The sequence below is a fragment of the Falco cherrug genome, chromosome 1 (genome assembly GCF_023634085.1).
Source record: "Falco cherrug isolate bFalChe1 chromosome 1, bFalChe1.pri, whole genome shotgun sequence".
Lineage (NCBI taxonomy): Eukaryota > Metazoa > Chordata > Aves > Falconiformes > Falconidae > Falco > Falco cherrug.
The window spans coordinates 68,639,870-68,664,227 of NC_073697.1; the positions used below are offsets into that span (position 1 = coordinate 68,639,870).

The window sequence follows — 24,358 nt, forward strand, 5'->3', positions numbered from 1 at the left end:
CTCCATAAATGCCTTCCTGCTTCAAGAAGACAGGAAGGTAATAATCCCTTTGGATGTGTATAGATAAGTGCATCTTAAAGCAGTGTAGAATTATTCGCCTTTGAGCAGTGATCTACTGCTCATTCACTGGACCAAGTTCACTGCCCTCTGGACTGTCACACTGTGTTGTATGCCGCGTATACTCCCCTCACACTGGTTGTCACTGCAAGAGCTATCAAGTTAGCACCTTGCTGTGAACATATTTTAAAAGCTGGAACTGTAAAATACTGTAAATGGTAATGACCATGCTATAAAATGCTATAGATTAGGGAAATACTTTCAATAACTAGAATTATCTTCCGCAACTCAATTTTGCTTACAATGTAAATCAGATTTGAATCAAATTCTCCAAAGGTAAACATCCAGCACATTACAACACGCTTTAGATGCAAAAGGGAGAGAAGCAGAGAGGGATTGAGTGGTGCATATGTGCATACGAGGCTCTGGATATTCCTCACCAGGTACAACCTAAACCATACATTAAAAATTAGGGACACATTAAAATATCTAGCTCTCTGTCCAGATGTAATGGTGTTTAATGGAAAAAATTAAGGCCCATATACATCTGTATTTATGACGTTCTGCAACAAAGAAATAATGCCATGGAACACAAAATCACTGGTTGAAGGGAATTTGGAAGAAAAAGGAAGTTGTTTGAGAAGAAAATAACAGAGCATATTAAAAGTAAAGCATATCACACTGCTTGATAGCAACACAAAATATGACGCTGTGCTGAAAAAAATGCATGGATCGATGTTAAGTAGTTGTGCCTGCAGAGCTGCAGGTTATTGTGCAGAAAACTGCCTACAAAATATTTCTGCAACACTGTACTTTGCTGTGCGTGGCAAAAACCCCAGAAGGTGTTACTTTTTTTTTTTTTTTGGAGCTGTGATGAACTTGGCTTATGCTTGGGATCAGACTGCCTGCTCCTTATGAGGGTTTCTGAATTGCACATTTGCGGATTCAAGGCCAAATCTGAATTCACAGCTAGCTTTCCAAGTACTCAGCTGCCAAGAGCCAGGCTTCTCACAGGTCCAGGAATCGGAACAACTGAACGGGAATGGAGCTCTTCTGAACATCCCAGACTAATTGGCTGATTCGTCTCTTAGCAGGCGCCTGTGACAGAAGTTGAGACAGCTGAGTGCAGTATTTCTGACATACTCAGATGCGAATTTTAGTACCTGTCTGTACAGAGCTGGCAGGTGCAAGAAGGGCCCTCCTCTGAACTTCTGAAGAAAAGCGTTGGCTGCATCTCGTTCTCAAGCAGGTTTTTAGATCACTCTGCACCTAGATCACTGCTCCCTGTGAGCAGCAAAAAGAGCAAAAGTCTGACAGGCTGATCCTGAAACATGGTTCTGTGGAGAGCAATACAGTACCCACATTTGTGTAACACTCCACAGTCAAACTTCCCGCTTGCTGGGAAGCAGAGGACAGCAGCACTAATGATTCTCTCCCTTCTAAAGCCTCTAGATTTTAAATGCTTTGAGGAGATTGAAGACAAGCATTAAATTTTGATTAAAGGGACACTGCCAACACTACATTAAGCTTAGAATTTAGGGGTTTGTAACAGGCAGGTGTAGGTGGATGGCAGGTTGAATGTAAATATTTCTTTGCAACAGAGCAAAGACAAGTATCTTATCTTTGAGCTGAGAACAGAAGGCATAAAAAATTAACTTGATTAGAAACAAAAGTAACATGGTCCACTCTAGTTTTGCTACCAAGGGAGAAAGAAATGCTGATGGGAGACACCATGTAGCTTCCCAAATGTATTACAGCTCACCAGCTGTTTGGTGTGCAAGAAGCCTGTTTAGTTGGTTGGGTTTTAATGTGGTTATGACAAAAAGCCATGCTGAATTCCTATTTTAATAAACTTACTAGGGACTGGAGTGAAAGGAAAGGTTGCCACAGGTAAGCTGGCACAAGGACTAGGCTACACCTAGCAAATGCCTTTGTGTCTGCTTTTAGTTTGTAGTGAATAAATACGGGAGGTGAAGCTATCTTGTGTTTCATGTATGGTCCACTGCAGCTGACGAGGGAGTACCTAATTACTTTCAATGATCAATGAGTTTTACTGCAACTCATTTTGCCTATGATGGGAGCCAGATCTGAACCAATTTTTCCAAGGGGAGATCCTAAAAGGCAGCACCTCACTGTAGCTTTAATGTGCACTAACCCTATAGAAAGACTATCACCCAGAAATGCTCATTCTCAGAGGAATGATGGCAATGTGAATCCAGATCTTCAGCTGATAAAAACCAGCTCCCTTAACAGAGCTACGCTAATTTATAATAGCCAAAGGTCTGACCCCACATCCCTACAAGAATTAGCTGCAGCCACAGAAATCTTCTGCAGTAAAGATGTAGCTCAGTTTGGGCTTGGCTCAACCAGAAGCAGGGTTTCTGCTGCAGATTTCTCTGCTGTCTTTGCAATATTCATTCAAACAAACCTTTCAAGGGAGCAGGCCAGAGAAGGTAAAGGCAACAGTGGCTATGATCGTCTTCTTGTTCTTCGTAGAGTATGAAGGAGTGAAGCAAACCTCAGATAACCGACCTGTGGCTTCAGATGTATTTTGAGTGCAATGGTAGTGCCTCCTCCCAGGGTCTGTGCAGCAGGTGAGAGGTGCTTCCCAAAGCTGTAGCATTAGGTATATATGATAGATAACAGAAGGCATGAAATAAGGCCGTGTGACTGCACTGGAGATGGTAGAGTTGCAGAAGGGTGCTGGAACACAAATTGAAAACTACTTGTTAAACAAGGTTAATTTGTTCTCCTTCCACAGTGTAAAATGGCTTCAAACACTTCTAAACTAGGTCATTTGACTGCTCAAGAAATACATGGTGCCAGGCAGCTGTCTTTAGCAACAAGTTTATTGGAGAGTTTGATTGCATCCCAAAAGCATGCTAGATATTTCTGACCATATCAAAGAAAACTCAACTATATTATCAAGGCACACTAATGAGGCGGTTTGTTTAATTGAAATACTTTAAGTTTCCATGTAGTACAGCATGAAAAAATCATTATTTTCATTAGATGAGCTACTCGTTAGCTGAAAATCTAAGTTACAAAATATCACAGTGTGAGATAATAAATACATTGTAAAATGCATTAAATCCAGGTTATTAAAAGGAATTTCTATTTAAAATATATAGCCATGTAATTTGAGCATACTTCCTAGTATTAGGAATCAGGTTTGGTTCTTTGAAAAATACAGCCCAACCCAAAGGACCTCATCATGCTCTCATTGCAATCGCTGTCAAAACTCTGACCCGCTATAGCCTGGATAAATGACCTGATTATTCTGTGTCACAGTTCTGCAGTAATGGGCTCTGCGTGTAGCAGCTAGCAGTTCTGAGGCTCACCTAAAGGGCCCAATTTTGGCCTTGAATTCATCACTGCTCTGTTTGATGCAGTCATTAACAGCAAGTCAGGAAGCACTTTATAGCTTATATTTTCAGGGGCAAATGCTTACCTAAAAGTGTAAGACTTGGAGAATTTGTGAGTTTTATGTAAGAGCGCGCATCTTCATGGGACATCTCCCATGCCATTGGTCAGAAGTAGTTGAAGAACTGTACTGATCGCATCAACAGATTTAAGTCCACGATGAGTTTGGGTGAAAAGGGGAAAATGGCTGGAAGGGATCTCTGGAGCCCATCCAGTCCAACCCCTCTGCTCAAACAGGGTCAGCTGGAGCAGTTTGCCCAGGACTGTGTTGAGCTGGGGTTTGAGTATCTCCAGGGATGGTGATTCCACAGACTCTCTGAGCAACCTGTTCCAGTGTTCGACCACCTTCATAGTAAATGAGTTTTATCTTATGTGTAGATTGAATTTCCTGTATGTCAGTATTTCCTGTATTTCTGGCTCTGAGTTCTTTACTCCCCCCTGCTTGGTATTTATACAAATTGATAAGATTCCCCTTGAGTCTGCTCTTCTTGAGGCTAAGTGAGCTCAGGGTCCTACTCTGCATATCAAGAGTTCTTCCTGATCACCAGCATTTAAACATTGATCTAAGATGAGAAGGAAATTGTATTTTGGTTTCCGATTCACAGATGGGCTTGTTCCATGTGAAAAAAAGAGTAATGTAAGACTCCAGAGCAACTATTGCTTTGTGTAGTTTTATCCTTCTTCCCTGCACCACTCTGCCCATCTTTTCTATGTCTTAGACTAATGAGGGTATTTTGTCCTCAATTCTCATATCAGTGGTTCCTTCCTAATTTACTACTATACATACACCAAGGGATCTTCTGCCTCATCTCACTGGTACTTTCTCTCTCTCTCCTCCCTTGCTGAGGGATTAGTTTGCCAGCACTGTGAAGGTGTCCTTGCAGCATTACTCTGTCACTAAACTAGCCAGCATAGTTCACCATGGCTGTGAAGAAACAGCCCCAAGGTTTAGCAGCCACTTCTTAATTCCTGAGGAGTCCTGGGCATGCATTCAGGTTGCCTCCACGTGTTGGCATCCACTGATGTTGACACATCTTCACAGCTATTGCTCTCCCTGCCAGCTAGTCAAGCCAGCAATGCCGAATAGTGCCACCAAGAGCACATAGATACCGGAGGAGATTCAGAAAGGACTGCTGAAAGATCGCCTTAGCTAGCAAGCCAGCCAGCGATTCAGGAGAGCATACAGATTACAGATGGTGCAATAATCTCACGATTGGCCAAATGTGGAGCCTAAGCAATACTTATATGGAGATGAGCATACATTAAAGGCTGCCAATGTGACAGCAGAGAGGGCCAATATTGAGGCTTGCCCAGGAACGGGCACGCTGCCCCCACATAGCCACCTGCTGAGATCGTTCATGCCAGAAATGCAAGTAATCCTGGTAAGGCAGGTGCCTGAGGGGATCAAGTCCTTAGTCAAAGACAAGAAATGCAAAAACCCAAGCCCAGGCCACCTTCTCACACCTGGCAAGAGCCCCTCTGCATTAAGCCCGCAAACTGTAAACCCTGGAGGTTGGAGTGCAAGGGATGAGAGCTGCACCCCACACTCCTGCCTCTTCCCTCAGTTATTAAGACAGACTTTTCTTCCTTTGCAGAGACAAAGTTGCACATTTTTGAGTTATCTCTTGCTCCTCTCATTTTGTGTGGGTTTTGTTAAATATTTTTAGAAGTCTTTCCTTTTTTTTTCTTTTTTTCTACTGGGGCCAACAGGGATGCGGCTTGCAGATTAGTACTACTGTTAGCTCTCTTTAATAGGGCTTTTCTTATCCCATTTAAGTAGAATAAAGAAGCTTCATTTGTTAGCTTAAAAAAAAATCAAGACTTTAATTCTTGATCATTGCTCCCAAGAGAACCCAGTTGGAGTTCTCTCATCATCACTGATCAAGTCTGAACTTTTTTTGTTTGCTATTCAATTTCAGTTGCTTTCATCATTTCAGAGCACTAACAGGCTTTCAGCCCCGCTGAAACAGGGGATGGGGCTTTAACCATACTGCGGTGAAGTCCCTGTAGCAACGGAAAACTGCTGCACAGCATTTAGCTATGTGCTCTCCTCTACATAAAACCTGCATTTACATTGAATTACAATTAACCTTCTATTTTAATCATAATAATCAATATTCCATATGGCTTTTCCTCCTTTTATATTATTTGTTGTAGAGAGACTGGCAGTCAATTTCTCTGATTTCAGACCAGTGAGAGATTTTATCTAAGACAAGTGTAAAAAATTTTCTGATTACTAAACTGCTGTAGATCACCATCTGGATCCACTGCTAAAATGATATCCATGGAATGAAGCTTGCTTATGGTACGGAAAAACTTGCTCTGGTGTTTTATAAATAGTTATTTTTTTCTTAAGAGATTCCAAGGATGATTTTGCAAGGGAGATCAGCTTATAAAGCAAGTCTGCAAAGCAGTTTTCCAGTGGGCATGCGATCCATCCAGGCCCTTTCTCTGGTTGCTCGTGCCTACCATCTCCTTTATGAGGAGATGCCGGAGTGGGTTTTTCTGAGTAAAATCTTTCCTAAATTTGCTCTTTGAGTGCTTCTTGAGGGTGAATGTTACCCAAGCTGTTAGGCCTTGCACAGGGAGAAAGCTGTTGTGATCAACTGATCAAGTATAAGCCACTGTTGGACCATTCCCAATAGGAACAACACAAATCCTGTCTACTGGCTATCGGTTTTGTTCTTCAGGGTCCTTGTAACCTTCAGTATGGGCAAAACCCCAGTTTCCAGAGACAGTCTGAGTAAGACAGCAAGGTCCCAAAATAGTCTGCTCAGCCTCTGCTGCTTTTCAGCTTAGTTTTTGTGCCCAGGGTGCTCAGGGTGCTTCTCTGCGTTTCTAAGTTTCTCCTAAGTGTTTCATGGCTCGCATGCCTGAAGGAAGTCATCAGCATCAGTTTTGGGTGCATTAAAGATGTTGACCTGGCAGAAACAATACAAAATACATGTTCCTTCAACCACAGCCGGCAGAGGGAAGGAGAATCTCTGCTGAAGACTCATGTAGTCCTTTGCTGAAGAGAAAACAGGCACAGTGCTCCTTCTACTGAGGAGCAGTACATGGCTCCACCTCAGTCCAGCTGATACCACCCAAATTCCCCAGATTTTCAGTGCTCGAGGTCTGCAGCCGGCTTGTGGTTTCTCCCTGGAGGGCTGAACTGTGGGAAGAGTGCTCTCTGCACCTTGTCAGTGCCTGGGAACAGCTGCAATTCGAGACATATAAACACTTTTTTTACCCCAAGCAGATTCCAATTAATGTGCAGATGGAAACGACATAGATGGTCTGTGGGAGAGAATCCTTGCTTGGCAAGGGATGGAGTATTGCTTTTATAAAACGCCGTAAGAGCTCTAGTAGCAGAGTTCCTTGTTTTTTAAGATCCCAGGTCCCAGTTCAGCAAGCTCAGATTTGTACCGAAGGACTAATGTTGCTGTCATTTCATGGAACAGGGATGCAGAAGACAGTCAGGAAAATCAACTTCTGCAAAAATTACATGATTTTGTGTACAAGGGAGAGAAAATTCAATTTTGCAGGTGGGAGCCTGCCACAGTTTAGCTGTCAGGGGCAGGAGGAAACTTAGAACCATGAGTGGGCACCTAGCAAAATAGTGGGGACATGAGGAAAGCCCAGAAATGTGCACCTTCTCTCATTCTTATTTGGAATCAACATCCAGAAGAGACAGTATTTTGTTGCAAATTTATTTTCAAATCCTCACAGCTTTATCCAGAACACATCAATTTTCAGCCTTAAACTCCACAATGAAGAAGATGTTACAGTGGGACACTTTCACTTCAAAAAAATGTTAAGTCGTGTGGTTGGTTTACCAGTGTGAATCTCCTGCTGTCCCTTACGCAGCTGAAAATGCTACACGCCTCTGCATCAATATAAAATATTTTCTTTTGAAAGGACAAGAGGAGACTGCAGAATTCTAGTTTTAGGCACCTTGGATTTAAACATCTTAGACTTTAATCTTTTTTCTCACATTTCCTTCTCTATGAAACAAAACCAAATTCAATCTTTGTTTGTCCGTTGTGATTTTTGAGAAAATTAACTGTACATAATTACTTTGCAAATAATTACTTTGTAAAAATTACTTGTAAAGCCTTTAGAGATCTTCAGATGGTAAGGGGTAGAAACATAATGGACGTGATAACCCTTTCTTTCTTCTTTCTCTTATCATCACTATAACTTGTTCTGTTTCTCTATGTTTTCCCACAAATACTGCCAAAGAAGGAATGACATTGCCAAGGAATCACATTGTCAGAGAGTGTTTTTAAAGTCAAGAGGCAGATTTTCTTCTGAGTTCTTCTTTTGTTAGATAAATGCATTGTCATTCTAGTTTCCAAACATGGTTAGTATGGCTAATTGCTCTTTCATCCACTGAAATTTGAGCTGATTAGGTCAAGATGAAAGTAAAGGGCTTTTGCCATATTGTATGTGGAACACATTTTATGTAGAAGCTACAGGGCAGCTTCCACCTGGCATTATCATGTCCCAGATGGGTTATTTTGGGTTATCATAACAGGTTGCTTATTAATTGGGTTATTAATATAACAGATTCTCCCTAAGCATATCCAGGGGATTGGGTGGTTAATACATTACTATTTTGCCTTAATGTATGGTACCTGCAAATAATACGTCAAAAAGCTCACTGATAGGCTTTGCAAATGAAAAGGCATTCTGAACTGAATGTATGAGCTAAAAAAAGTTATGATTTCTGCGGGGATAAAACTCTAAGCTGAATTGTGTTGTGTCGTGACTAATCACAGTTTAATTTTCTTCTGCAGATGGATCCATCCTCAATAGAGGGCAGTAGAGGATGAAAATGTAACTGTTGATCTGTTCACTGTTGTGTTCAGATCAATTCTCTAATATTCTTTTAACTGGCTTTAAAATGGACCCTTTTATCTTGAAAAAGGAGGAAGTAAGAGTGTTGGACATCTGGGGGACACACTGCTAGCACCCAGATGTTAGCATCCTTCTGTACCATTTACTCAGTCAATGCTACATCAAGTTGTGCTGGGTAGGTGGGCGGGAGAGTGAAAGCATGGAATGGGAAGTTAGGGTTGTCCTGGAAGGGAGAAATCACTAGTCCTGTGCCTTCACAAGGGAAAAATCCTGGCATTGCTTCGTGACTGCAGTCTATTAGCTCGCAGCGGCCCTGGGAAACAGCACTAATTCTCTCAGCGAAAACAAATGGAAACTTCCCCGTGCATGTGTCAGTATAATTATTCTGCCAAAAATAGTAGCAGATTTCAACTACCTAGAGGTTTTGCTTACAGCTGGTAAACTCTGTTGGCTTCAGCCCCAGCTGTGAAAGCCAAGTAGCCCAGCTGGGCGCTGGGAGGAGATGGCACTGCCCCTCACAAGCAGGTGGGAGCTGAGGCAGTAGTAGCCTTTGGCCTTGGCAGGGTGACTGCCTTGCTCAGGGCAGGGAGAGCAAGGTGCTGAGGCAGGACCAGGAGAGGAAGCCAAAGCTGGACTGCGGGAAGAGCTGGGACATCAAGGAGCTGGGGCACAGCCAAGGTGGGAAAGGCCAAGGTGGAGCAAAAGCAGGGTAAAAGCTTTGAGCGGCCATCCAAATGTACTGAAGCCTAGACCTAAATACCACACTGGAGACCCTGCCTTTCACTTGAATCCGCAAGCACTTCCATGGGGTGGCCTTGGCACAAGTTAGGCTCTCTGAGGTACAAAGCTAGGCCTGTATGTATGCTTGGTTGCTTTATGATGCATATCACAAAAGCATAATCTGGTTTGAAGTGTTACAAATAGTGCGTCCTTTCCACAGTGTCCACTGGGCAAAGCAATGATGGGGTGTAAACACACTTGTAACATGTAAGACGAGTCTACTTTTTTCTACCTGCCAAGCATGGGTACGTTCAGCATCTGACACCTAAATGTCCTCTTCTCCATCTCCCTGCTTGTTTCCACAGCTTCATTCCCTGCTTTGCCTTGGCCCTTCCCACCACCACTGTCTCAGATCTGCTGGTCCTCTTTAGTTCTGCCACATGCAGCTGCAGTGCTGGTGGCCACACTACCCTCCCCGTACTACTACTGTGTCATGCCTGATCTATCATCCCTGACTGTGCCATCTTTGGTTAGATCCCCACCACTCACAGTCAGCCATCATGAAAGATCCAGGTCTTTTTAATAAGCTGCAGTAATTAAAGCTTGCTAGCGATCAGGTAAGTTCTTACATGTTGTAGCTTTCTGCCTCTTCTTGTTCCTATAGAGAACAGCAGACAGCGCCTGAGGTAGCCCACAGTGCTGCCTCAGTACAGGCTGTCGTTTCAAGTTTATCTTCCTCAGTACCAACTGAGAAATGCAGCAAGCCTACTCCAGCTGACAACAAAAAGCAAGAGTCTGCTCAAAGAGAAGGACAGGGAGGAAGAATCTGTTGTGAATTTGGACAGGGGAGGTCAAAGAATTTGAGGCTTCGAGGGGAAGGTCTTTTTGGTCCAGAACATGTTACGCAGAAGACACAAATGTAGGATCTGAACTCAGTTTAGAGGCAGGTTATGAAAGGCCCTTGGAAGATAGATCAGGAGAGGGAAAGAGTTGCTTAAAAGGATGAGGAACAGGATGTCCACATAGAAGAGTTTCCAGTGGGATCCAACAGCAACATAAGGTAGGGTAGAGTGAGTCCTAATCCCCCAAATCTCTCACAACAGTCACCACAGCTGGGCACCTTGCCATAAACAGCAAACAAGCAAATAACAGAAAGGCAGAGCCACCACTCAGGGAAGATTTTTTGGATGGGTATCTGCCTGCATCAGCCAGAATTCTTCTGGTCCTTCTTTTCTGTAATATCTCATGTACCAAACCTACATGGGCTGCACTTTAAAAAAACCAAACCACAATCTTTCCCTAAATAGCTTGCTCTTCTGTAAATGCCAACATCAAGATGGCCAGAAGGTTCACTGGGGAGAGAAGCAAGACATTGCTGTCTTCCCACTCCCTGGTGGCTGAGCTCCTCTGCCTTATAGCTACCCTGCTGCAGCAGCTCTGTTCAAAGCTGAAAAACTCCCACTGGTGATGCTAGTACGCTTGGGTCCCAGCGATGAGAGCTGCCTTCTGCAGATGTATGAGCGCAGCCAGCTCATTTTCCCGGGAGGTGATAAGACTGGTTGGGACAGTAAATAATTAGCTTTTCTGCCTTCGGCTATAGAAATGATTATGAATTTTTAAGCACTGAGAGTGATTGAAGCCATTTCTGTTTGCTTTCTTTAGCTGTGTTGCAAAGTTTAGCTTCAAGAAGGAAAATACCCTCAGAGGAGGTTGACAGACAGGTGGGAAAATATAAAGATGCCAAGAGATCAGAGGTAAGTCAGTGAGCATTAAAAGCTGGGGGAGAAAGTCCTGATAAAAGGGGGTGGCTTTCATAACAAAGGAATTATCTTTCTTGTTCAGTCCTTCCTTTATCTGATAACAGGCTATTCCCCCAGAAAGTTGGCTCCTGGGAAGTTAGTTTTAAGCAGAAGTTGAACATGAAAGTTCATTTCTTGGCAGAAGTTGCTTTCTCTTTAATTTATTTATTTTTGTAAATTTATCCTAATCCTTTTTTTCTTAATTAACAGGATGCTGAAAGACACTGTGGAGAGGAGTTGTCTCTATTAAGACACAGATAGGATTTAATCTCAGAAGTATACTGCCTCCCCCATGGCCTGCTCAAGGCTGCCTGGTTATGCCTCCTCTGCTGACGGCATTTCTGCCTCCAGGACTCTTGTCCTCTCTGGCACACTAAGGGGTCCCCTGATGCCACATGTTGTGATGTTGGCTCTTGATCAACCTACTTGGCACAGCAATGAACCTGGAGGTACTTCAGGTTTTTCACACAATGCCTCATACTTATTAACTTTATGTGTTGCCTTGTCAACTGAAATCAATATTGATAATAATAAATGCATTAGCAATTAATTATAAATGAATTGACATTCCCTGGAAAATGCTTCTAAGGTAAAAACATGGGAGGACATTTTCTGAAGGTTCCCTGTTTACCTCTTATATTGCCTAAATGTATTAGCCTTGCAATTTTCTAGTGGTTTTAAAATGCTTACTAAAACATGTCGTTTTTTCAGCTGCTCCTCCACTTTCTCCTTGACCCACTATCTGGCTGGGCCAGAAGGCCCCTTGCCCCAGCTCCAGTGTCATCTTGCTGTTGTATAGGCAGAGCAGATACCACACTCCTTCTGCTGTTGCAACGGAGACTGCAAATCAGACCATGCAACAGCGGCTGGCGTGCATTGAGGAGCCCGATACCATTGCATCAGATTGAATCAGTGCATTGAAAACTTCCTCAAGGTGGCAGTGAGGGCCCAGAACAATTGGCCTAAGGTGTGATGGCTCCTGAAATAGGAAACTGTGTTGTCCCACCATGGCACCATGAGCCATTTTCCCTGCTGGAAAGACTGGAATAAGTTGTGATTGCAGATGGAGGCTTTCTGTCAAACCAGCGGGACAAGCTGAACAAGTCTCCTCCAAGTCCTGCAAGAGGGAGACCAAAATATATTTCCCAAAAGAAGGATTATCCGCCTCATGGAGGAAAGTTAAGAGGCTAAACAAAGAGGAAGAAACAGGAGCTTCTGCTAAACAGAGCAGCTGTATGACTTTAAAATGCTGTTCCCAAAATTATCACACTAGTGTACAGCTGCCACAAAGACAACATGATTTCTTGATGTTGAAGTGGCATCAGGGTGACTAGAGTGACCAGTAAGAAAATGCAACTACATGTTTATCCAGCCAAAACCATTTCCCTTCAAAGCCCTCCTTCATAAATTTATGAAGAGGTAAGGCTTGGAAAGAATCTCCTGCAATCACCTTGTCCCACACCTTCCTGTGAGCCAGGATCAGGTTTAGCCACCTCATCCCTGTAAGGCGTTGGTGTAACCTCTCCTCAAATCTGCCAGTGAAAAGGCTCAACATCCAGCGATAAATTAATTCCCAAAGTGGAGCTTAAAATCACTTTCCTGCAAATTATGTTGATTTATTTCTGTCTTTCTCACAGTGGCCACGGAGAACAAATGATGGCTGTCCTCTCTAAAGCAATTGTTTACGTATTGGAAAATTCCTATGTTTTCCCCCATAGTCTTTTTCCTCTAGACTAAACAAACTCGGTTTCTTCAAGGTTTCCTCATCACTTATGTTTTATAAACCTTTTATCATATCTGCTGCTTCCTTCTGGACAGTCTCCAACTCATCTGCATCCTCAGTTCTGCTGGGCCCTGCTTGGCGAGGGCTGACAATCTGTCGCTAAGAAAAACGCCACGCTTCTGACTGAGACATTAGAGAGCTGTTTCCAGATTCAGCATTTTTCCACTGGAGGTGTAAGCATTTTACCTTTTGTGAGTACCAATAAATATATATAAAATAAAACAAACAAAACAAACCAAAGTCTTGCATTCTTGAAGGTGATATGTCAACTCTGCACTTCAGTGGCTGCTGTCTTTATAAAACACTCACATGTGTTCCTTCACACTTTCTTCGCCTAGCAGCATGGCTGCTGAGGCAGTCAGGGGCCTTGCAGTTAGGAACTCTTCTAGAAGAGCCTCTTACAAGGCAGTGTAATTACAGTCAGCATTCAAAGCATTTCAAATAATCAAAAAACTAACCAGCCCCCAAACAGAGGCAGAATCAAAGAGCCTAGTGTGGAAAGAAATCCAGTGACCCTGAAGGCATGAGCAGCCAACCCAAAGAGATTAAATGACAACTGAGGGAAATGGGGGAGGAACTGATGGCATCAACAGTGGAATAACAAACAAATGCAGGAGACTTCAAAAAGTGAATAACTGGGCCATCAAATTACATATGTATTGGGATAAGGAGAAGCCTGTGTGGTTAGAGTGCCCAGGCTTGGTTTAATTCACCACCATGGAAGTCATTGGGTGTTTCCTCATTGGTATCCGTCACGGCTACCAGCGAGCACTTGTGTAGTCTTGAATGGTCCCACACTCACAGCCAAATCAGAAACACTGTCTTGTCTTCTCGCTAAGCCTGAAAAAGGGGTTGTGCAACCAAAAGCTCATCTGTTTTATTCATCTGTATTAGCTACAAACCTTCCACGTCAATATCCTTAAACCATGATAGCTGCTATCATGAAGCTTGCAAGTTTTGTGTGTGGGTTGTTTACCCAAGAGCACTCAACTCAAGAGCAGTCTCATTTCCAAAGATTTCTTTTCCATCTGTGGGCTCACTGATATTGCACAAAATGCTCAACAAAATATAGTCAGCAGCTCGTCTCTGATTAGAGCTCTTCATTGAGGAAACCTCCTTGATTTCAACTTCCAGACAAATTCATGGATCCCTCCTGTTTGTTCTCTAAGCTAAGCAGGAGCTTTATAACCCATACATTGGCTTCTTCTGTGTTTCCAATAACTTTAGGAGTGAAGTAGAAACTCCACATTGTCTGCATCATGGAATTCCTTTAAATGGTAGAACTGGGACCAACTCATCCTAAGGGTGAGACCAGCAAAAAAGAATTTGGTGCAATTAATTTAGCAAGCTTTCAGCCTAGTGTTTGTTTAACCAGCGTGGATGAGAGCAAAATTCCCCTGCAGCCCCTTTTAAACACCTCAACTAAGAAAATAAGCTTGAGTATGGTAAAGAGCATGTTGATATCCCAAGGGACCAGAGAAAGTGCAACAGGAGAGCGCCTCATACAGAAGGGGGAGTGTTAAGCATATTTAAACCAAACATTTCTTTCCCTTTCCTTTGGGATAAAACTATTTCCCATAGAAACTAAGGCTGTGCCCCTACATGTGTAGCCCGGGGAGAGATGCTTTGATGTGAAAGAGAATCCTGGTAAAGTACCGGATGCAGAAGCCAATGTGGAAATAGGAGGGACTTCCAGAAACAGGAAAAAGCATTGTCCCAGAGGGGCTTCCATCTCCCCCCTCCAGGTCGTCATTCAGACTGTCTGGCTAGTTTCCTCCTGCCAGTCACTTTGCCATAAGGAAAGTCTTGTCTTAGACATGGGGCAAAATTTTAAAACTTTTCCCTTACTTCAGAGAGCTGACAAAGTGAAAATGTGAGATTTTACGGCATAATCTAGATAAAAAAACTAAAGTGAAAATTTCACAAATGATAAACAAAACTCTGCTTTCAAGTGTACTACAGAAAAGTCGGAGAAATTGTCAGTGTTTCAGGAAAGCAGGAGTGCCATAAATTTGATTTAATCTAGGGAAGAAGGGAGAGTGATTTAGCTCTGAAAGTTTTTAGGAGGAATACAAAGAAATGAATGTGAGTATCAGCCTGAAATTCTTACAAGTATGTGCACTCATATGCTGTTGGACCTACACGGTAGGATGAAGGGAACCTGCCCACAAAGTGCAGATAAATTGCTTTAGGTTATGGGTAGGACAGTCTCAAAGGCACGTGGTGTGGAGGATCTGTGTGGAAACAGATTGGTATTGCAGGATGGACAGCCCATGGGGAGACTGTTCTAGAAAATAAATCTATTTCCATCTTGCTCTTTAAAAGAGCCCAGTGTTACTCTCTCCTTTCTTCACCCTTCACTGAGATTAGTGCTGGTCATGGACTTGAACTCCAACAGTGAGCTTACACGGAGCACGCTGCTAGTGCCATCACATGACGCACAAAGAGCAGAAGTCCTCCTGCACACTCATGAGCAGACTCTGGTCACATGCAGAGTCTGTTGAGCAGCAGCAAAAGAGAGTACGAACCATGGTAACTTGTTATTGTACAATAAGTCCCTCCTCACCCTCCAAGTTTTCACTGTTATCAAGGTTCTTGTGGGTGCTGGTTCTGAAACAGCTGATAGGCAACTGAAGTATCATTTGATCAGAAGACCTTATCTAGGCAAATGGCCCTATGAAGATAATGGGTGAGGTTTGTTTCTGTAAGTATTTTAGCACGAGGCTCACGGATAATAAACTACATCATCATTTCGTTGTATGCTTTGGCTTGCGATGACAGATCAAGTGGTGCATTCTGCAGCAGTTTGTCAGCACTCCCACTAGAAAGCTGTGAAGGTTTAACACTGCATCCCAAAGTAAAATCTGACATGTCATTTTGCACCCAGAACAGTGTGTTTGTTTAATTACTTAACCAATTTTGTTGAATTATTTCTTTGATGACTAAAGAGGACTTCCTACTGATGGTCTCCAAGATTAACGATACAGGTATATTTATTAGTAAGTTAGCACTTAGTGCCTACCTCACATAGATGAAGTACACTCCCTATCTTCAATATCTTCTTGCACTGACTGTCTACTAAATAGATTACTGCTCTACCTAATGTTCTTAAAGCTAAACAGAACTAAACATATGGATTAGAAATATAGATCTCTAAGCACTGAAATGTCTTCCTGAAGATACAGGGAGCTGGAGGAGGTCAGCACTCCTGAAAACTGAGCCACAGGATCAATGTCACAGCTAAATCTTTGACGTCACAGCTAACTCTGATCAACATTTCCCCGGATGTCCAGTTGGCAATGCAAAGTCCTTTGAAATAGGACCCAGAGCTGGAGGAAGCTCCAAGCCCTCCTGTACAAGGACTGGCTTCCTCTTTCTCTTTAATGGGAGTAAGAGTATTTTGCTCTTGCATAGGGAGCCCTGAGGTGTATTTAATTAATGCTCATTATGAACTCTGAGAGGAGCTTGAGACATAAACATGATTATAGCTTCAAAGCCTAGGGGATCACTCACATTTTACTCAGCTCTCTTATGCTGGCAGAGTTCTTACTGACCTCCATAAAATCCAAGTAGACGGAACAAAGTCTTCAGGATCTGGCCCATAATGTACCTGTCTCTCACTCCTGTGCTGGACTTTGCTCTAATCTGTCCTACATTCTTCGGGCCTCATCTATTCCTTGACTCGATCAGCCATTCAGAGGTGTTGCTCCACCAGTAGTGGTTCTCATACAAACACTTGCTTACTATCAAACAGCCTGGCCCTATTAATAATAACTTTAAAGGGAACAGAGAAAGGGAAGACAAGAAGTAGGTTCAGTTTAATAAGATTTTTCTTTCACCCAAGTTTTATGTTCTTTTCTTTTATCTTTTTATCAAGGCAACTGTATTCTGAAAAGCCTCCGGGTACAATAAACAACAGAAGGTGATGCAATGGCTGCTCGTTATTGCTTGATGGGTGAATCATCCTACTAGCTGTTATCTCCGTTATTGGAACAGATCACTCGAGGGCTGCATTGAACATGGGCCACAAAAAGTAACTGTACTAATGTCATGATGTGACATGTCAGTCTCTTTATTTCTAGAAGAGTTTCCTTTCAATTGCACATAGATAAAATAATAAGAAGGGGTTCCCATGGGATATATTAAAAATTATACCTGGGCCTTATTTTTATCAAAGCTCAGTTGGTACCGACTGGCCAAATCGTGCAGCCTGTGCTCGTGCCAGTGAGCAGCTGTTCATGCAAAAAATTCCACTGAGTCAGCAGGGCATCTCAAGCGAGCGACTGCTCCCTGTTCAGAATTAGTACTGAGGTTTTTCCTACCCCACCCTGCTGTTTTACACAAAATGCCACATCCTATGTAGTTTCTATCGTGTACGAGGGTACTCTTTTTTTTTTTTTTTCTTGTTTTCTGACTTTTATGAATATTGTATTACTGGGACCAAACTGAGAATGCAACGTTTCTACAGGCAGTATCTGATCATTTAAAAAATGCCAATGTAAATATGCTGTACCAAAAGCAAAGTGACCTCTTTTGTCTTTCTTACACATGATGCCTAGTCTGCACGAGGACCTCAATAACTAAAATTCTAAAACTGACCTGCCTGGCAGAGGAGGCTGTTCTATGGGCTCGTATCCGAGGTCCTCCAGCCAAATTACACTTTTGACATACAAAGCCTAACTCTTGGTGTTAACTATACAATTTAGCAGCTGTGATACGCTTTTGCTTTGGATATTTAATTATACTGACCTATTGCCTTACATCTGGGCTCCATGAAAACATTTCAGTCCTTCAGGAAGCAGGCATAGAGGCAGCAAAGAAAATTTGTGACTTTAGGAAGTGCCTCTGCTGAGCTGTCTCTAGTTAGCCTCTGCAAACCAGATCTTGTTTACTCCACAGTATTTTGTGGCTTTTTCTCCCTTTGTTTCTTGCAACTCTTTGTGCGCCATTTCCAAACCCAAAGCTTTCAGGGTCTGAACCAACAACTCTAGTACCATCAGCTGTCCCCTGGGAGTCGGATGTGGTACTGCATAGCTATAATCAGACCACATAGTGCCTACAGCAGAAAGAGGCTTACACTTTATGCAGAACTATCTGTGCAGAAGGAGAAATCAGGACAGCGTGGGCTGTAATAAAGTTATACTATTGCTTATAAACAAAGACCACTGTACTGTCCTCTATTCACATAAGGCCATCTTCCCCCTTGGCACCAGGGAAGAGATATGTAACAACAAAGGGGTCTAAAAGCCTTCGTTAGGCATGTCACTGATGAAGGAATTTAAGATTGCAAATGTACAGCTGCCTGGCCAAAACCAGCCATACAGTGGTAGAGCAAGGCAGGGCCACAGCGCTAAGGCAGTACAGCAGCGCACAGGTAAAAGCGATGGGTGTCCCAGCACGGGCAGATCTCCCTGTGCAGCCATCCAGACCAGGCTAGCAGCTGCAGAAAAGCCCAGGGTGGGGTTAGGAGTGGCTGCTTGAAGCTCTGTCTGCCACCATTTCCCTACCTGTGAATCGCATGTCCCTAAAGGAGCAGCAAAAGTCCTAGCAGTAGCCTCAGTACCTACTTAAATACCAACATCCCTTACGAGTCTCACAGAAGTTCATCTAAGCCTCCACCCCAGGCAGAAACACAATGGAGTAGTAAATCGGAGGGATACAGTGATCATCTTCATCTCTATGGTATAAACTGTACTTGGAGGCCACAATCCAGCTGTGACTATATACCTACTACTAAGCTCCTTTCAGCTGCACGTTTTGAAGACTGATTTGTCCCTCACATTTTGATTTGACATGCAGTGGAGAAAGAAACTTTTCGGAGATAAGCCCTTTCTCCCTTTTGCCATTAACGTTTCTCATTCTCTTGATTTAAAAGATTTACAATAAATGGCAATGAATACTCATGCACTAGAAACAAGTGATGCCACTAAATTTTTACAAAAGAGACCAGAAAGAGACATAGCTGTGATTTCTATTTAGCTATGCTTTCTTTATAAAGGGGTGTTTCCGAGATGAAAGAAGTAACTGTTATTGTAAAGTACTCTCCATTTTGAATCCAGAAAGCACAGGAAGCTGAGCAGTCTCTTTGTTCATCCAGCTACTGCTGCTGCTGGAGACAAAGCAAGTCATGCATCTACATAGTCTTATGTTGATTTTGCTTTTCTTAGACAAAAGCTTTTCTAAGGGGTGGGGTCAGTCAACAAGAACTGAGGAAAAGGGATTTGCAGTTACAGCTGTACTGCCTTCTGTGCCCTTGGTCAGCTTTCATCTATTTCATTGCTGTATACATTAGGCTATGGCAAAGTCAGTTCAGAGAGAGAGGGAAGGAAATATCAGAATAATGCCAGCATCCTGGGAGAAACCTTGCCCATGGAGATACAGAGCAGCAAAGACCCCCTGGCCCGATACACCATCCAGCCTCTCCAGCTGCGGCATATTGGGTGTTAGTTAAACGGGAAAGAGATATTGATGGTTGCTCCCCCCTCCATTTTTAAATGAAATTTCATATGGAAAATTGGAAAGCTGTTGACCAGCTCTATGGCTGGTGAAAATATTTCTGAAAATGCGACCAAAGGTTTTTTCCTTGATAATTTTTAAGAGTTTGAAGGTTAATCAAGACTTCAGCTTAGGATAAAGTTCCAGCAATTCTAAGGAAGCATAGGTTTAAAATCTTCTGGAAGAAAATTTGAGAAAGATAAGTAGATTTGCTGGCAAGAAAGTGGGTAGATCTCTTACTCAGAACAGTCATGTGCTACAGAGGTATTTATTTTTCCTAAATTTCAGCATTTTTTACATCTGCTTGAAAAATAAAATAAGGTAGAATGGATTGTATAAATTACATTGTATTTACATTAAATATAGCTTTAGAGTCTTCTAAGATAAAAGGATTTTGCCCTTCTGGATTTTGCTTTGTTACACTTCAATTCAGGGTAATAATATCAAGCTAAGGAGACTAATTGTCATGGGCTGAATCTTCAGCAGCTGGAAATCAGCATGGTTTAGCAGAGTGCAGTGCTATGGATGAGGCCTTGACACCACGTACTATTTCTTTGGCACCTACTTGAGCTAAAAGGTGGAGTGGCTATATATGTTGTGTGGTAGGGGGAAAAAAAAAAAAAAAGCTGAAAGAGGAATCAGGCAAGTTAATTGCATGACAAGAAAAAACAGGAAAGTCCCATGAAAACAGAACCAATGCAATGCTGTCCCTGTGCTCACTGACCTGAGTCTGGAGACATGTGTTAACAGCACACACCGCAGCCTGAGGCAGAAAAATGTGATGTGGTTGACAAAACTGTGGCATGACTAAAGACAGAGCATGTGAATTGTATTTATGTACTAGCCTCTGAAGTGGAGAGCATATTGTCAAGCAGCCTGAGGGAGCTGTATCATACGCAGCTCCGTGTGCAGCATAGTATAGCTGTATCCCATTAAGATGCTAGCAACTGAATATATTAAAAATCCTCTTGGAGGCTAAGGGTCCAATCCTCCTGCAGTGGAATCAATACAATTTTTGCAATTTATTTTTAATGGAAGAGAACCAAACTCTTTCAGCTGTTATTCATCTGAAGGGTTCACATGCATACACAGCAATCAGTAAGACTAGCAGAGAGCTATGTGGCTTGCAGTCCCAAAAATGCCCTTCCATAATCACACCAGAATGACTAGGGGTAGGCTTGCATGGTATATGGGCACAGACACACAACTGCTCTGCCTGTATCCTGCCTAAAAGCTAAGCAATCCACTCACTGAGCCAAAGCTATCAAACACTGTCTTTCAGAGCAACTAGATCAGCCTACAGCACAGAAATTTGTTTTCTGATTTGAATATACACCTAGATGTATCCTAAAAGATAGTGGCATTTTATAGTCTGCTGTTACAAAGACCATCACCTGCTATCTCCTTCCCTTCCCAACCTTTTTCTTTTTTTTTTTTTTTTTCTTTTTCTAAGCTTCATAGTTCACCTCTGGCTAAATAACTCATGTGCATGATTTTGTTTCCATCTCTCTCAGGAAATATACAGAGCCAGAGAAATAATCAGAGCTTTAGTACACCAGCTTCCTGCTCTGCTTCTTGGGGAGAACAGGCTGGGTCCTGTTCCGCCTTCCTGGGCAGAGAGGACTCTGCTGATGTTGGTGGATCTAAACAACAGTAAAGCATGAAAACCCAAGACACAGTCATCCACAGAGGGGATCCTAGGCTAAAAATACGGGGCAGTTTCTTAAAAAGCCAGATGCTGGATTACATAGGAATTTCCATTAAGTGCAATAAATGTTTAAGTTTTCCATTTGAAGTGGACTTGAAAATATAACTCAACGCATCCTGAAGGCTCAGAAGCCCTGTCAACACATTAAAAAACAATAATAAAATAAATCCCACAATGTGTGTATGTGTGGTGGCTCACGACCAAGTGCTGGAGGTGGGCAACGGTGGTCCTCTTCATAGGTGGTGGTGTCCTGCACCCTAGCTCTGCTGCAAAAGAGACGATGGGGAAGGAGCCAGCTCTGGGTCCTGCAGGACTCAGACCTCAGTGTGCCCCTTGGGAAACTGCTGCAGCAGAGCACGCTGCTTCTGACCACAGCACAGCAGAGAGGGACTGTGCTGTTTAATAAATTATCTTACTGCACTGCTACAGGAACATCTCCAGTCCTACATAATTAAACCAGGATAAATTTCACGTGCAGGCCATGGGAGCAGATTTTAGTGCCCTTCCAAATGTGGTTTTTTTTTTTGTTAACTGCTTCTTAATCTCATTCCCTTAACCACTCACCATTCCGTGCGTCCCAATAGTAGCCCATAAAGGTGAGGCCACTTCGAGATTTTCATTGCACGGGCAGGCATCTTCATCTACTTGGACAAAGGCAATCTGAGTTTTACGTGAAGAGCTGCGCAGCAGTAGCAGGTTCAGCTTCTTACCAAGAAATCAGTTACTTCACAGTGGCTCTGGTATCTCTGGCTGCAGCCAGTTGTCTGAAGTAGAGAACTAAAGAAAATACCTTACCTCAGGTTGGTTTTTCTCTTGTCTGTGTTGTAAAGACCTTACGGCAGTTCTCTTAAACAGCAGAACATGCTACACTCTCAGGAGCTTTTCAAAGAGGGGCAGGAAAATAGGGACAGTTTGTACAGTCTCTTCAAACAGAGGCAGCTTCTTCTTGCTCCTGCTGAGTCAAGGGACAATTTGTACACCACCACTAATGAACTTCCCCTTTTTAATTTGCTGATAGCATAAGCCAAGCACAGACCCAGTGTGCAACAGGGCATGACTGAATAGAGAAAAAATGCGTAGCATGTGGCCTGATTACTGCATATATACACAGTAGTGATGCTTTCTGTGCTCTGCCTGGGTTCAGAGCAGGGTTTTATCTCAGCCGGGCTTGCGGAAAGGTAGCAGATTGCACACAAGGCTTCCTCCTTGTTGGAGTGATGGAAGGTGGAACATGTATCTATGCGATAGGGGTGCATGGAAAGCGCATGCAACTGCCTGCCACAACAGCCTTCACGCATGATTGTATAGGACTAGGATGTACAAACAGCTCTTCTGAAGTGTAGGTGTACTTATCCTCTCACCATTCACACCTCTGCTGCTGGGAAGAGCAGTGAGGACTGACAGAGCTTGGGACCTGGCTCAGGAGAGCTGGCTTAGAGCAGACGTTGGCTGGGTGCAGTGCAAGTGGGCTGCAGTTCCTCAGAGCCCACCTCCAGACCCCCCCAGAGCTGTTGCTGTTGCTGGCTAGAGACATTTACTGACAACTTGTGGTCTGGCTCCTCAGACTTCGTAAAGAACAACAGACTGCTGCACTTCTGCTACGTGGTGATAGGGAACACACCTTGCTCTCCCACAGCCAGCTCCATAGCTTTGGAGTTCCACAGTGGGGTCTCAGACAGGATCATACCACTGTGACCTGGATGTCTTGGTCTTATTGACACCCATGCTTCTGGGATACTTTCTGAGAGGTAGGTATATATTCCCTGTAACTCAAGCAGATACAAGAGCTGTAGCATGATATAGAGATCACAGGAAGAAATGCAGCACAGAGGGGTCTCAAGATTTTGAGCTTGCTTCTATGAAGCAGTAAAAGGCAAAACTGAGAACTTGAAGTCAGAAATGGCATCAATTTATCAAGACAACTAAAAGACAAGAAACCACTGAGGTGAAGAGAATGGCTGACCTGAGAGCCTGCAGTGTCATGCAGAGTCCTCCGAGAGTCCAAATGACAGCACCAGGAGGGGATCATGTATAAACAAATGCTGACCCACGGCATCAGAAAGCATGGAGAGATGCCCTGGCCTCGCCAACAGAGCAGGGTGACAAGACCTGCAGATTGAAATGTCCACATTCAGCCTTCTTACTTAACAACTGCATTGTCCTGAGCTGCTGTTGGAGTGAAAAGTGTTTCATCCACAGCTGGTGACATCGTCTGGCTCTTCCCAACGCTGAAGTGAAATATGGTCTGGATAGTCCCAACGTGAAAGTGAAATATTTAGTAAATATTCTCATCTTCTCTGTGTTATTAGCAATGCTTTTAATATATTCACACTGATTTGGTTCCAAAGAGACAAAATCATTCCTGAGTTAACCATACCAGACATGTTTATTCTAGAAAGAATCCCTTTTCCCCCATATTTCTTAAATTTCTAGCTTCAAAGTTATACAGATGGCTATGAACTTTCTTGGGTTTTTTTTTTACCCATCTCTCATATCTCCTTTTGGTTGGTTGAGTGGGTGGTTTGTTTGAATAGTCATTGTTTTTACATGCAGGTATTTTCTTTAAAACCAGTAGAATCTTCATTTCTAAATGTGTGGTTCTGGCTTTTGGCCACCTCAGAAAATGTTTCTACCCAGTCGTCAATTACAATTTTTACTTCCTTTTAAAAATTCTTTCCTCTGGCAGATTTGGCCCATAACTTTTTGAGAGGGGCACCCTCTATCCTCTCTCGGTGCTACTGATGAGGCTGGAAACACCCATGGGAAGCTTTGCTTTGTCACACCACGCTGAAATAAGCAGTGGTGGCTAAGCCACCAGGGACAGCCGGGCCTCCAGCCAGCCGGGGCTTCAACATGTGTTTGAATGGTGATGGAGAGGCCACCATCTGAAGAATGTTTCTTGTGCTTTCCTATATATCTTACCTTTCCTTAGTGTAGTAAGAGAGCAGACAACTGCATCGGGCCACAAGTATTTAATAAACAGCATTTTTGTCCACTAGAGTTGTGGCACTTAAAAAAAAATAAGCATGCACTGCTCCTACTTTGCCTCAAAACAGATTGTGATCTTGATGCTTGACTTTGTGGGAAGCTGTTTCAACTAGGACTGCGCACAGAGGGCAGGCTTCCATTTATTAGGCTCACATATAAGAAAACTGCTTCTAGCACATCAGATCTCTGGCAGTACAGACCGTATCACACATCTAAGCGAGGAAACAGAGGATGAGTCGGACTTTGCTTCTACAAATGGAGCCGTGCACATGGCACAGCGCTTACAAAGAGGCAGGAATATTGTCTTTTGATCTCAGTAGGAGGGTGGGGACAGAGTGGGGGGGAAATGTGATATTACCCACAAGCTGGGGAAAGTTTCAAATCTCTGTCTCAGACAGGCAAAGTATTTGCTGCTGCGTTTTTGCTTTTATCCTTCTCATCACTGATATTAGCTCCTGATGCCCCTTTTTTATTCTCAATGAGTTTGTAGTAATTTATAAAGCTAAGTTTGAGATACAGTGGAAAATGTGCAAACTCAGTTCT

At 43.0% G+C, this 24,358-nt stretch overlaps 1 long non-coding RNA gene across 1 annotated transcript; it reads right to left on the bottom strand.

Moving 5' to 3' along the window:
• Positions 1-557: 557 nt before the first annotated feature.
• Positions 558-21,774, bottom strand: LOC129736237 (uncharacterized). The gene is made up of 3 exons (XR_008732543.1): positions 21,623-21,774; positions 2,486-2,760; positions 558-1,341 (listed from the first exon to the last, which is right to left on the bottom strand). It is a non-coding gene; the product is annotated as an uncharacterized LOC129736237 (long non-coding RNA).
• Positions 21,775-24,358: the final 2,584 nt, after the last annotated feature.